The sequence below is a fragment of the Macadamia integrifolia genome, chromosome 1 (genome assembly GCF_013358625.1).
Source record: "Macadamia integrifolia cultivar HAES 741 chromosome 1, SCU_Mint_v3, whole genome shotgun sequence".
In the NCBI taxonomy this organism is placed as follows: domain Eukaryota; kingdom Viridiplantae; phylum Streptophyta; class Magnoliopsida; order Proteales; family Proteaceae; genus Macadamia; species Macadamia integrifolia.
In genome coordinates this window covers 34,571,161-34,588,599 of record NC_056557.1, presented here as the reverse complement: position 1 = coordinate 34,588,599, position 17,439 = coordinate 34,571,161, and the positions used below count along the sequence as shown (strand labels likewise).

General features: G+C 37.2%; 1 long non-coding RNA gene and 1 pseudogene across 1 annotated transcript; both read left to right on the top strand.

Annotated features, from left to right (window-relative positions):
* Positions 1-3,437: 3,437 nt before the first annotated feature.
* LOC122075159 lies at positions 3,438-5,729 on the top strand. Its single transcript, XR_006139194.1, has 2 exons — positions 3,438-5,583; positions 5,671-5,729. It is a non-coding gene; the product is annotated as an uncharacterized LOC122075159 (long non-coding RNA).
* Positions 5,730-13,822: 8,093 nt separating this feature from the next.
* On the top strand, positions 13,823-17,439 carry LOC122073494 (annotated as a pseudogene).

Here is a 17,439-nt window from a genome sequence, read left to right as displayed (position 1 = left end):
GCCAAAACGATTCAATACCTTCTCAGTGTACTTTTGTTGAGATAGCCACAGTTTTCCTGTTTTTCTATCCCTCTTGATCTCCATACCAAGGTCTTCCTTGCTGCCCCTAAATCTTTTATCTCAAATTCAGAACTTAATTGTTCCTTCAACCTATTGACCTCATTCTTATCTTTTGCTGCAATCAACATATAATCAACATAAAGCAACAAATATATGAATGACCCATCAGAGAGCTTTCTGAAATAAACACAACAGTCATATTGACACCTGAAATATCCAAAACTAGCCATAACTGAATCAAACCTTTTATATCACTGTTTAGGAGACTGTTTCAAATCATATAGGGACTTCTTCAACAAGCATACATGGTCCTCCTTACCTTCAATAACAAACCCTTTAGGTTGATGTATATAAATCTGTTCTTCTAGTTCACCATGCAAGAATGCTGTTTTCACATCAAGTTGCTCCAACTCCAAATCATGCATAGCAACTAAAGCAAGTAGGACACGAATAGAACTATGCTTAACAACAGGTGAGAAAACATCATTAAAATCAATTCCTTGTACCTGACTGTAGCCCTTTGCAACTAAACGTGCCTTGTACCTAGCATCTTCAACACTTGAGGCAGATTCCTTATTCTTGAAGACCTATTTGCAACTAATAATTTTCTTTCCTGTTCTTGGCTTCACAAGCTCCCAAGTCTGATTTTTATGAAGAGATTCCATCTCCTCATTCATGGCAATCAATCATTTTGTAGAATCAATTGAAGCAACAGCTTCAAAATATGTTGCACGCTCACTATTTTCAATTGTATCTGCAACAGACAATGCATAAGCAATAAATTCAGCATGCCCATACTTTTGTGGTTGTCTAATATTCCTCCTTGGTCTATCCTTGGCAATGTTGTACCACTCTTCTTCTTGATTCTCTTGAGCATCATCTCCTTCAGTAAAAGTAGGCAACTGGACTAAAGTAGATTGTGCTTTGTTTGAAGATGAACCACCAATTTCAAACTCCACCTTCTCTCTAGATTTTTCTTGACCTTCATCACAATGAATAAGAGCTTCTTTCCTAGGATGCAACATAGCAGATTCATCAAAAGTAATATCTCTGCTAATAAGAAATTTTGGTGACTTTGGATCAGAACACCACAACCTGTATCATTTCACTCCAGATCCATACCCAAGAAAAATGCATTTCTTAGCCCTAGGTTCCAACTTCCCTTCATTTACATGTGCATAAGCAGGACATCCAAATACTTTTAAATTTGAGTAGTCTGTAGGTTTACCAGACCAAACTTCTTCTGGAGTCTTGCATTCAATAGCTGTACAAGGAGATCGATTCACCAACAAGGTTGTTGTGTTAATTGCTTCTGCCCAGAACTCCTTGCCCAATCCTGCATTTGATAACATACACCTTGCCTTTTCTAACAAGGTTCTGGTCATACGCTCCACCACTCCATTCTGCTGGGGTGTTTTAACAACTATATGGTGTCTTGCAATACCTTCATTTTTGCAGAACTCATTAAAGTCACCTTCACAAAACTCTAGGCCATTATCGGTTCTCAATCTTTTAATTTGTTTCCCGGTCTGCTTTTCAAGCAAATTCTCCCACTGTTTGAAAGTGACAAATACTTCATTTTTGTGCTTTAAGAAATAAACCCAAACCTTCCTAGAGAAATCGTTAATGAAAGTAAGCAAGGATCTTGCACCAACCCCCTTTGAAGCAATCCTGGAGGGCCCCCATAGGTATGAATGAATGTAGTCCAAAGTTCCCTTGGTCCTGTGAATAGCAGTACTGAAACTAACTTTTTTCTGCTTCCCAAACACACAATGCTCACAGAACTCCATTGCTCCTGTACTCTGACCACACAACAAGCCCCTTTTACTTAATGATGCCATCCCTCTTTCACTCATATGGCCTAACCTCATGTGCCATAAATTTGTGACATCTGATTCAGACGTAGATGATGAAGCTGCTGCAACAAACCCAGTGACTGTAGTATCCTGCAACACATATAAACTGCCAACCTTGATTCCTTTCATCAATAAGAGAACACCTTTGTTGATCTTCATGACTCCACTTTTAGCTGTATACTTGCACCCATTTAAATTAAGAGTGCCTAAACTGATGAGATTCTTCTTCAAATCAGGGACATGCCTGACATTGGACAAGGTTCTGACAATGCCATCATACATCTTGATATTGATCGTTCCCATTCCAATAGTCTTACAAGAAGCATTATTTTCCATCAACACAACTCCACCTCGAACTGATTCGTATGTGGAGAACCATTCACGATTGGGACATATATGGTAGGAACAACCAAAGTCAAGAATCCATTCATCCCGTGATCTAACTTTATCATCAATCACCAAAAGCATATCAGACTCACTCTCATCTTCAGCAATACTAGCTTCTGCAGAATCATCTCTTTTCTATTGATTTTGAGCACCACCACCTGCCTTCTGCTTATTTAAAAGCTTATAGCATTCAGATTTAATATGCCCATTTTTCTTACAGTAATTGCAGGTTAAATTCTTGTGCTTAGATTTTGATCTAGCCTTCTTTTTGTCACCATATGAACCCCTTTCATTCGTTCTCCCTCTAGCTACCAAACCAACACCATCAGATTTATTGGTAGTTGTCAACTCATCATCAATCTTCTGCTTGCTTTGCAGATTCGTTTTGACATCCTCAATAGAGATTGTCTCTCTACCATAAATCATGGTATCCCTAAAGTGCTTATAAGATGGAGGCAGAGAACATAACAATAATAGGGCCAAATCTTCATCGTCTATTTTAACATCTATCCTTTTCAAATCAGTAACAATAGAATTGAACTCAGATATATGGGATTTAATAGAAGTACCTTCACCCATATGAAGGGTATACAGTTGTTGCTTCAATCTCAACCTATTGGTGAGGGATTTGGTGAGGTAGAGGTTCTCTAACTTCACCCATAACTCTGCAGCCGTTTTCTCTGAGAGAACTTCCTGTAGAACATCATTCGAAAGGCACAACTGAATAGCTGAAAGGGCTTTATCATCCAAATCGCTCCAATCATCATCGGACATAGTTGCAGGTTTCTTCGCCTTCCCAAATAGGGTTTTCTTCAAACCCTGCTGCGTGAGAACAACCATCATTCGAACCTGCCATAAACTAAAACTGATGTTGCCGTCAAACCTATCAATATCGTATTTCGTTGAAGCCATGGATCGAAGTAACCCAGAGCTCTGATACCAGTTTGTTAGATCAAACACCAAAAAACACGAATAATAAAGAGACAATAGATCCGTACGACAGAGATTTAACGAGGTTCATACACCAGGGTGGTGTGCTACGTCCTCGGGCGAAGAAGAAGATGATTCACTATGCAGAAGAGAAATTACACCCTAGCAGCGGCGAGGAAAAACTCACCCTGAAACCCTAGCTGCGTGAAAACCCTAGAATACAATGACTTTCTCAACAAGCAACAGTACATTATATATACTCCAAAATTGTGGGTCGACCCATCGGGTCGTGGTCGATCCGGTCGAACCATACCGCGGGGGCTACACCCCTGCACCCCCATATCGGCTCAACCCCTCTGCTTCCATCACAAATCTTAAAAAAATTCCCATTTAGGTCGCCACCAAAATATGTCGGATCGGGTCAATCTTCAAAACGGGTCAAGAATTCGAGACAAACTTAACATGTATGAGTTTAAAAACGTGCTTGGGAAGGTGAAGCTTTTTCTTGGTTGAATATGATGTATTGCTTGAATGCAAAATTGTCTGCTGGGGTTTCAGTTCTTGAAGTAATAACAGAACATTTTGGGAAAGACAGTGCAAAATTACCTTGAATTTACGGTTGGTTTGACAAGAGAAGATATCTGCCCTGTTATGCATGTAGTTAGGAAATGTACTGTGTATATGGAGGTTAAGGAATTGTATTGTGTATTCAAAGTATATTTGGCAAGTAATGGTACTATGTCTCTGTATGTCCAGTGTATACCGTATGCAGTACTTAACCAATCTTGGCATCCTTAACCTTCTCTATGAATCATAGTTGTCAACTAACAAACCTAGTGCCTGATTTCTAACAATTAAGTCCAAGATTAATGAGTATAATCAAGCTGACCCCATTAAGTTGGGATAAGGCTTTATTGTTGTTATTAACGAGGATAGCATATTAGAGCAGCCAAATGTACTAGAGCTTTGTTGAGGTGGTTAGAGAAACAGAGGAGTTATAGTTTTCAGATTAGATCAGCCAAAAGAACTAGGGCTAGGCCAAAGATTACCTGGAAGAAGTGGTGAAAAAAGTTATGGATTCTTAGGTTTATTGATGATTTTTTTTTTTTTTTTTTTTTAATTTTTTAATTTTAAAATCCAATATAATGATAAACTAGACTTTAAACAGCATAAAATGACAAAGCAGAATTCATGTAGCCGGACCCGTTTTGTTAGGAGTGGGCTTAGTTGAATTGAGTCGAGTTGCACCAAATGAAGATGAATAAAATAAACTGAGATCATAAATGGATTCCGCAAGTACATCAAGGATGAGTTCCCAAATAGGTGTAATGAAGTAGAAGATTAAATTCTAGGAGATTGCTTGAAGGAGGCAAGAGCAGATAGTTGACCAAATCCTCTGTCTATTACATGTCCGACTGAAGTCATTTTTGCGGAATTTCTGGTAAAAATCTCTGTGTTGCTGATGGAAACAAATCAGCTGGCTGGGTATTCTACAGACCCTGTTTTACTGTAATACAGAATTGATTTCCTGTGAGGATTGGGAACCTGATCATTGCGAATAGCTTCAGGTGATCTTGGTTTTCGGAAACAATTAAGGAACGACGAAGATGGTATATTGCCACATATGCAGAAAAGAGATTACTGTTGCCAACTTAGACTCTAAGTTGATGCAAAAGCTAGAGGAACAGAAATACCTCAAGAGTAAAGCATGGGAAACTTTATTTGCTATGTAAATAAAAATTACCCTCTTATTAATACCACTTCTTTTACTTCACATATTTTTATTTTTCTTTTCATGGTGGGGTGTTCTTAATAAACCCTGAACTTCTTGAACTCCACCCTAATCCTTCCTGGAATGATGCTTCTCTTTTCAATTCTGTTGATTCCATTTTGTCATCTTTGAGCAAATAGACTAGCAGTTGCTTCCCCCAAAGACAAAACTGTTGATTTGAAATAGAAAAGGGACAAATATACACATGAATTCAATCTGGCATTGTTACCATGGACTGAGTTTGGGTTCAGGAGCTGATCTAGGAGGGAAGGAATGTTAATGATGCTAGATTGGCTTGCCTTGCTGATGATTTAGGTAATGGTTGTACTTATCTTGAATAGTTGAGATTCTTATTGAGCATTATGAATGGCACAGTGGTGTATTATCCTCAATTTTTCTTGCAGTCTCCTTCAGAATTGATTATTTCAGAAAAAGGCAATATCTGGTGATGACCATCTTGTTTGTGTTGTGAATGTGTATCTGGTGCTGCTCCTACGGACGAATCGAATGTCGAAGGTCTACCTCTGAAGACTCTGTAGCTTTGAGAAAGCAACTCTGGGTAGGAATATGGATGTTTGGGTAAGGGCAATCTTCTGTTGTGTATTTCCTTTCCTTTCTTCTTTAGTGAATTTTCAAGTTCGCTTCTGAAATTGGAAAACTTCACAGATGCTGAAGACTTGTGGTTGCCTTTTAAGAGTAGAAATTGACCAAAACATTGAGTTTCAGTTGTTCTGTCTCTGTAAATTTGTTCTAACCACCAAATTCATAATTCTGTTGTGCATTTAATGGTAACAATCACCAGAAATGAAAAAACATTACAAAGATAAAGTTCAGAACAAAAGTGAAAAAACACTACTCCTAAAGAAAAAGATAAGGCCACTGATTCAACATTTTTTCGCAATTCACAGTAACCTTTGGATTACACTGCCTTCTCTCCATCCTACTCATTGTTGGAAGCATTAACTCAAGTGAATTTCCGATAAGGTATCGCTCTGTGAGGCTTTGGCATGAATGACATAGCAAACATCTAATGTGCCTGGAGGCTAAGAAATTAGCTCCATGGACCTGTCTGTCACATTTCTGGCAGAGAAAGGCATCATCAGCTTGACAGTACAGTGAAGCTTGTAAGCAGCAGAGTTCACAGGTGTGGCCAGGTACCCCCTTGGATACCTCAACCACCAAGCCAATGGATGTTCTCTCTTCATCCCTTCCTCTGCACATTTCTGAGAACTGAAGATGGCTTGGTTGGACTGGAAGAGATGAAGTTGATTCAAAGAGGATGGCCACTTATATAGGATGGTCAGAGTGGATGCAATTTTCTCATGCAAATCATGAGTAGATGACCACCCTTCAATCTTGATTTAAATGACAGGAATGCCACCCATGGATTTAGGTATATACTGATCCGATACCGATGCGGATTGGATTGGATTAGTGCATATTAGTCATTTTTGCCATTGTGTTTCAAAAAAAAAAAAAATATTTTTTACTGTTTTACCCCGAAATGATACAGCTAATCCAGATCAGTCATGTATCATTATCGTTCTCAGCCTATACCGATATGATACCAATACTTGAAACCATGATGACACCACATTAGGATTTTTCTTCCTAAAAGTTCCAAGTAAATTAGATAGAATAAGTCTCAAGAATCCATAGATGCTTGGAGGGAATGAAAGGTAAAGAGAGCAAAGATGTCAACAAACCATTGTCGCATCTCTCACTTATTTGGTGGTGGTTACCAAGTCAATTTGATTTCTAAAGAATAAAAGCTTTTGTATGGTTGAGAATTAAAGTTCCAAAACAGCGGCTGGAGGAGGGCCCCATTGATCACCATACAACTTCTCGACGTGTGTTAGGACTTGGGACAAGCTTGACTTGAATTATTTAGTTGAGAGATATCTTAATATGATAGGGGCCCACCATCTATTATCTTTTTATAAAATAAACGTTTACCTGTAAAAAAAAAAAGAGAACTATAAAGTTCTAAAGTGTGTCTCTGTCCACAAAGGATTTGAGTATTGAGGTTTGTCCACTTGTATGGGTCCAAACCTTAGGAGCTTTGTAGCCATGTATTGTAATGGCCAAGCATTCTGCACTTCCCACCACCGTTGAATACTTCTGCTATCTTCTTTAAAGCTGTTGACATTGAACCCTTTGAAAGCATAAATAAATGGACATCATGAGCTTATATTTTACCAAAAATAAAAAATAAAAATATGAGGATATAATAATTTATTTAGTGATGTCTAGGGGCAAGGATTAAAGATTAAAGATTAAAGATTAAAGATTAAAGATTAAAGTATCAGTATCGATCATCATATCGGTAATCTAAGGGAAAGTGCGGTTGGTGAGTAACGAACTTGGTACGAGCCGTAAACTTGGACGTCCTAAGTTCGATTCTCATTAGGCACATCTTGGGCCACTCAAACCGGAGTGTTTAGTACTTTTCACTGCTTTCAGTGAAAGTTGAATGATTCTTATTCACCTCCGGTATGACCCAGTCCATGAGGTTGTGAGGTCAGTATGGGCCCGTTGGACTAGTCAGGGTGAAGGCCTGAATACCAGTCATTAGCAAAAAAGAAAAAAAAAAAAAAAAAGAAGATCATCATATCGATCGATTAAATTTAAGATACGTATTGAAAGGTATCGTATCATATTGGAGATACACTAAGATCGCTAAGATCAAGGATTAAAGTATCGGTATTAGTTGACTATTTTTAAAATATGTATCAGAGGGTATTATATCGATATTGGAAATACTTTAAACCATGAATAGGGGTACTTTGGATTCATAGTCGATGTATAATGTCGGCGGTCGGCCTTGTCTATCCTTTTCTTAATTCAATTTTAGGATTTCTTGTCATATATTTAACAGGTCAGTGTTGACTATAGATAGAGTGAGGGTAGGGAACAACAGTGGAAATCAAAGCTCATTTCTCATTATATCCTTAGATCCGGTATGAAGTCATCCTCCTGTAGGATAGCCTCAGTTAATTGAATTTGATGTTCCTAGGCTCAATTGTTTTGGCCTTGATTGCTCAGAGCTAGGGATCCTGTTGAGGTTGTACCATGGACTTGGCTGGCTTGATCTAGCTCAGCCAAATCTGTGCTCTGCATTCATAGCCATGGATTACCAAGAGAAAGAAATATTTACTTTCTTTTTAGCAACAAGTGGACCTGACAGCACATTGAGAAACATGACCTGATCAGGTGTAATCCCATCTAAATAATACCTAATTTGCCAAGTGGTCACTACTAATTACTATAATTATTCTAAAGCTATAGATATTTTCTCTCTTGCTCGTGCAGTTTTGTGTACATGCTGCATACCTAATTCGTCTAATCGTTTAGGACTTTGAATTGTCATATTTCAATATCATGCCATTTTTTCTTTTGAGAGAGAGAGAGAGAGAGAGAGAGGAACTTGGATTGATCAAAGCTGGGCTAATGAAGAGTTTGGGTCACAAAGAGAGAAATGTCTCTTGTTTTTAACTGGGATATCAGAGAAGGTAAAAGTGAATCTTAGGGCTATTTTAAGATTCTCTATGGGCCTGTTTGTTTAGAAGGGTTTTGATGGGGTAGGATTATGGTACGGATTTTTCCAGCCCTATGAAAAATTGTAACATTTGATTGAGCAGGGTAGGAAAGTGTCCAGACAACATTAGGTTTATAGTTTTTCCTGTCTGCTGATGTGGCTTTCACCCCACCCCCTTCCAAAGTCCTACCAATTTGGTAGGACTTTGTGAGGCGGTGATGTTCATTGTTCAACGACTCTCTCTCTCTCTCATCGTTGTCGTCTTCTTCTTCTTCCACCTGCTGTATCCAAAATGGGTTTCACAAGGGTTAAAAAAAAAAATGAGATAAGCTGAAGAAATCTACAGAGAAGCACTGAGAAATCTAAACAAACGGGGTGTAAATTATTACAAAGAGATAAAAGGGGGTGTTTAGAGGGGTTTTGATACGGAATTTGGATGATCGACGAATATAAGCAGCAGCTTCCAGTGTGATGGTAGCTCCGACAACTAAGCCTTGCGCTACTGCTAACCATGCTTTGCCTTGGCCTCGGAATCCCTTTTGTAGATAGAAGTAGAAGCAGTTTCAGATTTTGCTTCGGAGGGCTAAGATTGGTGGTTGGGTGGCAGTTTACGGTGGCGATCTCTTTGCACAAGATTGGTCAGTTATCAGAATCCGTCTTCATCTCCTCTTTTCTCTCTTTTATTTTTGGTAAAGTCCGCCTTTCTCTCCTAACCTTCCTCATTTCTATCCAAACAATTAAGGAATGGAGATGAACAGTAACTATTCAGTACTTTCTTATCATGTGTCTCACCCCACTAACACATGGGACACACAAGTCATGAATTCTCACCCCAAACTCCCCTCTAAACAAACATGTCCTAAGGATTATTCTCAGTAAAATATCTTAGCCTTCCCCTCATCATGATCAGACTCACTGCCCACAATTGTATGCATATTCTTATAATCTAAGAAAGAAGCTTCAACTATGGAAAGCTAGATTCCTTTCCTATGCAAGACTGCAAGTAGGTTAGTACTGATTAAATCGGTCATGCAAAGTTCTTATATTTATTGGACTAGTATATTTGGGTTTTCAAAATCCATCATCCAAAGAGAAGAGTCCATGATGAGCGCATTTCCGTGGAAAGGCACGGACATCAATAACTCCTTCACACAATCAATTGGGTGTTAGTGTACCTTCTCAAAAGAGAGTTGGGTCTTGGGTTGAGAAGACTCAAAGATGTTAATATGGCAAGCGTTTTGAAGCTCATCTAAAAATTGGTATCAAAGAGTAAGAGTTATGTTAATGGGTTGATTGGGTGTACCCTAGATACTTTAAGATACTCTTTGGACAATATCTTGTCCTCTAGATGCATCTTGGTCTTGGCAGAAGATGATAAAGTCTAAACATTTGGTGGCTCTAGTCATTAAATCCAGATTGGATGATTGGTTCTTCTACTTTTCTTTGGTTAGAAAACTGCACCCCCTTGGGGTATTTTTTAATGTCTATGGAGATTTCATTCATAATCATTCTAGGACTGATAAATTGCCAAGGCTTTTTCTATTCTTATTGATGGCAAATGGAGTCTTGGTTATTGTTCCCTCTTGGTATGCTTGAGGCTTGTATGGCTTGTGACAAGATTAGTAGGAAGCCTAGAGGTTCTGAGGATCTAGTGGAATGGAGTGCTTCTCCATCTAGTGCTTTTTCTTGAGCTCCGCTTGGAATTTGATGAGAACCTCAATTAAAACGGTACCTCAGTTCAACGTGGTTTGGTTCAAGAATCACATCCTTAGGCACAATTTTATTGTGTGGAGAGTGTTAAATAAGACTCTTCCTACTCAAGAATTCCTTCAATTTAGATAAATTGAATTCGAGGATATCCAACACTTATTCTTCTGATGTACACTTTCTTCACGTCTCTAGGGAAGGATTAAAGGTAAATGTTGGTCTAGCAATAGAAAGATTGGGAAACTAGATGTTGAATGAAGGTGGATAGGGAAGAATTATAACGGAAGTCCATTTTGGATACAATTGATAAGATTGCATTTAGAGCATCCATCTATCTCATTTGGATGGAATGGAACCTTAGAAATTGGGCTAAGTGATAGAAAAACTATTGTAGACCAAATATGGGAATCCATTGCATTTGAGGTTAGGCATAAGGTGTAAGCTTCCCAAGACTCATGTATTAATACTCCCTGCAATAGATTCTTTGGGTTTACGGTTTACCTACTCAGTTGGTGGAGTCCATCGCGTAGCATGATAAAGATGGTTTGTTATTGATTGTATAGTTCTTTTATCCAAAAAAAAAAAAATGATTGTATACTTCTCTTTCCTTTTCTTCTTTTTTGGATTTCTCTGCTTCTCTTCAAAGGTCTTTTATTTCATTGTGCCTTGTTGAATATATTGGTTATTCACCCAAAAAAAAAATATATATATATATATGGTTACAATCTTACTCCATATGGTCCCTTCCAACGCCCTAAAAGTGCACCTGGGCCTTTCAGAATATTATTGGAACTAAGGCCCATCATTTCTATAGCCTACAATAGTCATATCATTGGGCCTGGATCTTCCACACCTTTGTATACCCCATGGCTTCTATTAGGGTTCAGATCTCTTTCCCACAATTTCCAAATTATAAGGCTCTTGACTAAACTCCTAAGTCTAAGGTTATGGGTGCTTCTTGTTCTCATCAAAGTAATGCTTTTAGAAGTCGCAATCTTCTTTTGTTTGTCTCTTATTTTATTCTTGATTTTTTTTTTTAAATTGTATATAAAAATAATTTTTTTTATCATTATAATATCATTATAAATGTCTTGCATACTTTTTAAATGGACATATGAAATGATAAGATTTTATTTTTATTAAAAAAATGTACTATACTAAAAAAATAAGTTTTCCTTACTTATGGAGGGAGAGGACAAAGAATCCTTTGCCACTGGCAATTCTTTGCTCCACAAGTCAATATAGCACAGCACATGGGAAGAGTTTCAATCGCATTCTTTTCCCGCTCATATGGTTAAAGAAACGAAGCAAATAGGAAATTCATATGGAAGAGTTTCATTCGCTTTCAGATTCCACTACTGATCTGGTAAAAAATCGTCTAGAATTGGCCAGAGCCACCACAACCAACCCTAAGGAAAACCCTTGAATTGACTGGAATCAGTATTATTCGTGATTGATTCCGGTTCTAATTTACCAATTCAATTCTGATTCCTCGAACCTTTGCAAATGCTTGTAGAGCTTGTCCAATTTGGTTCACAATGCGAAGGATTTCTTTTTTTCTTTTTTTCTCCCTACAAAATTCCTTGCCTCAGACAAGATTTTGTTCACATGGATACCAATGGTCATTGTCATCGGAGGATAGCATATCCTTATTTTAATAATAAAAAATGATGGTCACAGTGCCCGTAACATGGGGAGCTTAGTTCATGAACCTTATAATCCAATCAACATTTCTTTGGGTCATGCTCAGCTTATTGTTGGGCCTACCAGCAATATGGCTATTATATAAGTTACAATCTTATCTAAAGTCTTTTTCTATTTTTTTCCCTTGTGAAAAAAAGATTGGTACCATCCCATACTAGCAGACATAAGGAAGGGGTGGCGAAAAGATCACACTCTCTCCAGTTGGATACTTGTGTTCCTCCTTCAGTTCATTCATATATTAGTACAGTGGTCATGTGACAATATAACCATTTTCAACCCTTTTTTAAGGGGGAGGTGTGGTTCTTATGCTTGTATAAGGACCAATGGGAGTGCACATGGGTCGATCATTTTGCCCTCTCATGACTCTGGTGCAAGGGTGACATTCTACATAAAAACATTTTCCTTTTTCATAATTATAGAAAAAAAAAAAAAGTTACATGCAAGGGGTGTGCACATTTCTGTTGAATTGTCTCTCCTCCAACTCATTCTCTTCTCAATCTTCTCACTCAGTGATGAACGTCTTCCACCTCATTAGTAGGGAATGTATATGTCATTAAATAATAAATATGGGTAATATATGTACGTCCTTATCTTATGATCAAATGTCAAAATGTTTGACTATTATATAACGACAAAAGTTTGTTCATCATGCAACTAAAGACAATTTTACCAAAAAAAAAAAAAAAAAAAAATTGCAACTAAAGACAAGCAATGTACCATTTAAATGTAATAAAATTCGCCACGCATAGGAAATATTCAAAATTCTTTATTTATAATTTCAATCCAAGAAATTTACCCTCATTGTAGTCCTTTAGACCCTCAAATCTTTATACATCAATAGAGATGTCATTTAAATACTCTCATATAAAGAATTTTTAAATTTACTTATTAAAAAACTTTAATGTCTGTGGAATGCAGATTCCTAGAATCATCTTTCCATGCCATATCAAAGAGTGCCTTTGGTCATGGACTTTGAAAATTTAGTTGTCCACCTAATTGTGAACATTGCATCCGAGAGCTATACTATTTGAATCAATATCATCAACCCACGCATGCCACGTCAAAAATTGTTTTGGTACCTAGTTATACTTTTTTTTTAGCTATTACATTCTAAGGTACTTGATAGTTATACATATCAGGCTACGCACTGCTTGAACCTTAACGTCCAGTTTGTTTGATGGATAAAAGTGAAAAAAGTAACAAAGGGCAGGAAATATGTACGTTTCTCACAAATTACCCCAAATATGAGTGTTTGGATAAGTGGAGCAAAAAACCTATTAGACAAATTCATAAAATGTAATTATTGTTGTTTGGTGATTTAACACTCAACTTTTTTCACATCATATAGTGTTTTGTTTTTCTTTTCTGCAAATTTTCTCTTTCTCATAGAATCTTATTTCACCTCCCATTCCTCTCTCCCACCAAATTTCAACCTCCCCTCAATGTTGCATATTATATTATTTCTTTACCAACTCAAATTACAAAATGTGGGATCCACCTTCATAAGTTTTTCACTCCTTTTTATTCATCAAACATAAATGATGTCAGCTTAAGCTTTTCCCTTAAAAACGTAAGCATTTGAGCTCAGAGATGTAATCATGAAGGTTACTGTTATAAAGGAAAGTCTTGCAAATATATTTCATTTAAAATATTGATTGGAAGTTTGAAGTCAGAGCTAGGAAAGATTACTATCTTACAGATCTTGTCACTTTCTTCACTACATCTTCTATCTGGATTTATTAATTTATTTAGTGTTACAATTTTAGCTTGATGAATGTTGACTTGGTAGGTTAGCTCTGGGCTATGGGCTTGTGGATATTCCTTTCTTTCTCTATTCTCTCTCAAAGTGGAGTGGAATCCTCCTCCGCTTATACCTCTCCATACTCATACTATGCTGCTAATTCAATTGGAAAGTGTGAACATTGAAGCAAAGGTGGATCCTCTCACATGGAAGAAGACTTTTTCTAATGAATGGATGATTCAATCCCCTCGCACTCACAAGGTTTCTTATATTGAATATGTTAACCTTCTTCTATGTGAGGTGGGGGGCATAGTAAGACTTGGATAGAACTCTTAGCGCCAACCACGAATCCCATTTCCTCCGGCACTGAAGTGTAATGGACTCGAATTGTGACGTGTTCTTGACTAAAGAGCAGAACCACCTTCCAGGAATATCAGTGACTGCTGCTTTGAAAATTCTCCAAATTTAATAGTCTCTTCTTATGATCCCATCTTCCTTATTTGTCCACAAAAATGTATGGATGTACTGAGAAAGACATTGGAATCTTCTACTCTGTTGAATCATTTCATATAAATGACTACACAGAGATGCACCAATAGAACACTAGGAGAAAATTCACCATCTTTATAGTGTTAAGCCTCTCTGAAAGAATGAAACTTCTTCCTCTCCTCAGTTTGTCAAAAACCTTTCAGTTGATGGTGCTATACTTCCTTCTTGTTGGGCTTCACTACCCAAGTGTTGCAGACCCTCCTTATCCTAGTTGTACAAACAAAGCCAATTATACAGTCAATAGCACATTCCATAGTAATCTCATTAACCTCTTTGAGTCTTTATCCTCTACTGCTTCTATTTCAGGTTTTTATGATGCTATTGTTGGCAATGATACAGGCAGAGTATATGGCCTCTTCCTCTGCCTTGGATTTGTTAGCCAACGCGTATGCAAGGCCTGTGTGTACACTGCAATTCAAGACATTGAACGGTTATGTCGCTACAGTAAAGAGGCAACTGTGTGGGAAGAATATTGTCAATTGAGCTACTCAAATCAAAATTTCTTAGGCTATGTGAATGATACCACATTTTATTACCAAATAAATTTGAAAACATTACAGACCCTGTTAACTATAGTCTTGCAGTGAAAAAGCTTATGGGTGAACTTTCTGAGAGGGCTTCTAACAATTCAACAAAAATGTATGTAGTGGGAGGAGGAAATTATACCCAATCTAATAAAATATATGGTCTTGTGCAGTGTACTAGAGATTGGTCTGAGAATAATTGTGATAGATGCCTGCAAAATGAAATAAAAGAGATTCTTGGTTGCTGTTATTTTTCTAGTGGGGCAAAACTTATGAGTAAGAGTTGCTATTTAAGGTATGAGTTATATGATTTCTATGAAGGACCAAGTGAATCTACGCCTTCTCCTTGTACTCCATCAGTTCCAACAAGCAAAGGTAAGTGTTTCAATTTTCATTTCCTGGTATATATCAATTCATCTTTGTGAATTTTAACTGTACTGAGAAACTATTTCTTTTCAAGTAACAGGTGACCAGAAGAAATTGAAAAAGTTGAAATTGATCCTTGCCACTGTATCAGCATTTCTGTCATTAATTCTTTTCGGTTTCTGCATCTACAGATTTGTAGCAAGCAAAAGGCTTCTACAAGGTAAGCATGCCCAAGAGATTGTTGTGTAACATCATAAAAGATAGGTATTCTTATGACCAGATAATCTTGTAGTTCATGCAGGGAGAGACAGCAATATCGTTCAAGATGTTCCATTGCTACAAACTGGTGCCAAAAGGGATAAAAAGATGGAAGCTCAGGACTTTCCACTGATTAGTTTAGCTACTATACATTCAGCTACAAACAACTTCTCTAATTTGAATATGCTTGGACGAGGCGGATTTGGACCAGTTTACAAGCTATAGGTTCTATCTATTCACATTGTGATAGGTAACCATTGACTAATATTAGTGATACGTCATTCATGTACTCATGAACAGCTAAATGACTGTTTACTCAGGAAGTACTACAAGATGGAGGGATGGTGGCAGTTAGAAGGCTTTTAAGCAGTTCTGAGCAAGGTTCAGTGGCATTCATGAATGAAGTATTACTAATATCAAAAAACTTCAACAAAAAAACCTTGTGAGGCTCTTGGGCTGTTGTGTAGAAGGAGAAGAAAGGATTCTTGTATATGAGTACATGAGCAATGGTAGCCTTGATCCTGTCCTCTTCGGTTGGTACCCTTTAAGCTGCTATAAATTAAAAGGAAAATTTGTTCTACGTACCTTAAGATGCTAATCAGTTATGATCAAACTTTAACTTGAATCATGAATTTTTAAGCCATCCTATGAGGTATATTACTTAGCAAGCATTCATTTTATATTTTGTTTGTCTAGATTAGAGCAGACGTGCTCTTCTTGATTGGAGTAGACGCTACAACATTATTTGTGGAATTGCCCGCGGTGTTCTCTATCTTCACGAGAACTCTCGACTTAGAATCATTCACTGAGACTTGAAAGCTAGCAATGTGCTGTTGGACTAAGACATGAACCCAAAAATTTCAGACTTCGGCACAGCAAGGATCTTTCAAGGAAATCATACTGAAGCTAATACAGCTACAATAGTTGGGACTTAGTAAGTGAACAGGGCATGTGTTGATCAACAAGGGTGTCTTATATGCTATTAATAACACACACACACACACATATATATATATATATATATATATATATTTTGATTATAAGGCTCTAATCAATGCACTATTTCTTCTAAATTTCAAATAGTGGATACATGGCTCCAGAGTATGCTATGGAGGGATTATATTCACAAAGTCAGATGTTTTTAGCTTTGGAGTTTTGCTGTTAGAGATCATAACTGGGAGAAAGAATTCTGGGTTCCATCTGTCTAAGCATTCTCCAGGCCTCATAATATATGTAGGTTTCACACTGTCACATTTGAAAATGACAAATCTTGGGATCAAAATTTACTAATACTGAGTTATGCTGTTGTTGCAGGTATGGAAATTATGGTCTGAAGGAGAAGGGTTGAACTTGGTGGATCCCCTTTTAATCGAGTCATGCAATACTAATGAACTATTGAGATGCATAAAAATTGGTTTGTTATGTATTGAAGAAGATACAATACACAGACCAACCTTGTCATCTGTTTTTCTTATGTTTTGAAGTGAGAATGTGGATCTTCCACAGCCTCTGCAACCTGCCTTTTCTTTTGGGAGAATTGCTATTCAACCTGAGCAATCTTTATTGATGGCTGATGATATTTCTATGAATGGGTGGACTGTATCCACTATTGTAGCTCAATGAGTGAGATGAATGGTTAAAGACTTCGGCATTAATATTTAGGGATATTTTATGTGTAATGGTTTAGATGGAGTTGTAATCATCTTCTTCTTCTTTTTATTTATTTATTTATTTATTTTTATTTTTTATTTATTTATTTTAGGGTGGGGAGGGGTATGGAGTTGTAATCATCTGATGGGCATGTCGAAGGTGATGAGCAGTCCAATGTTGGTGTTTGGTCTGTTATTATTTTATTCTTTTTTATTAAAAATTTCTCCTTGTTAATTCATAGAGAGAGAGAGAGGCCAAATAATACAGTAATTATGCACGTAACCATATTGTACTGCAAATAAATTTTAATTATGGATGTATAACACTATAACACCATTTCTGTCCCTCGTATGGTACGAAGAAAAACCGTCCTACACAGGCGAAGAAGGGCAAATTCG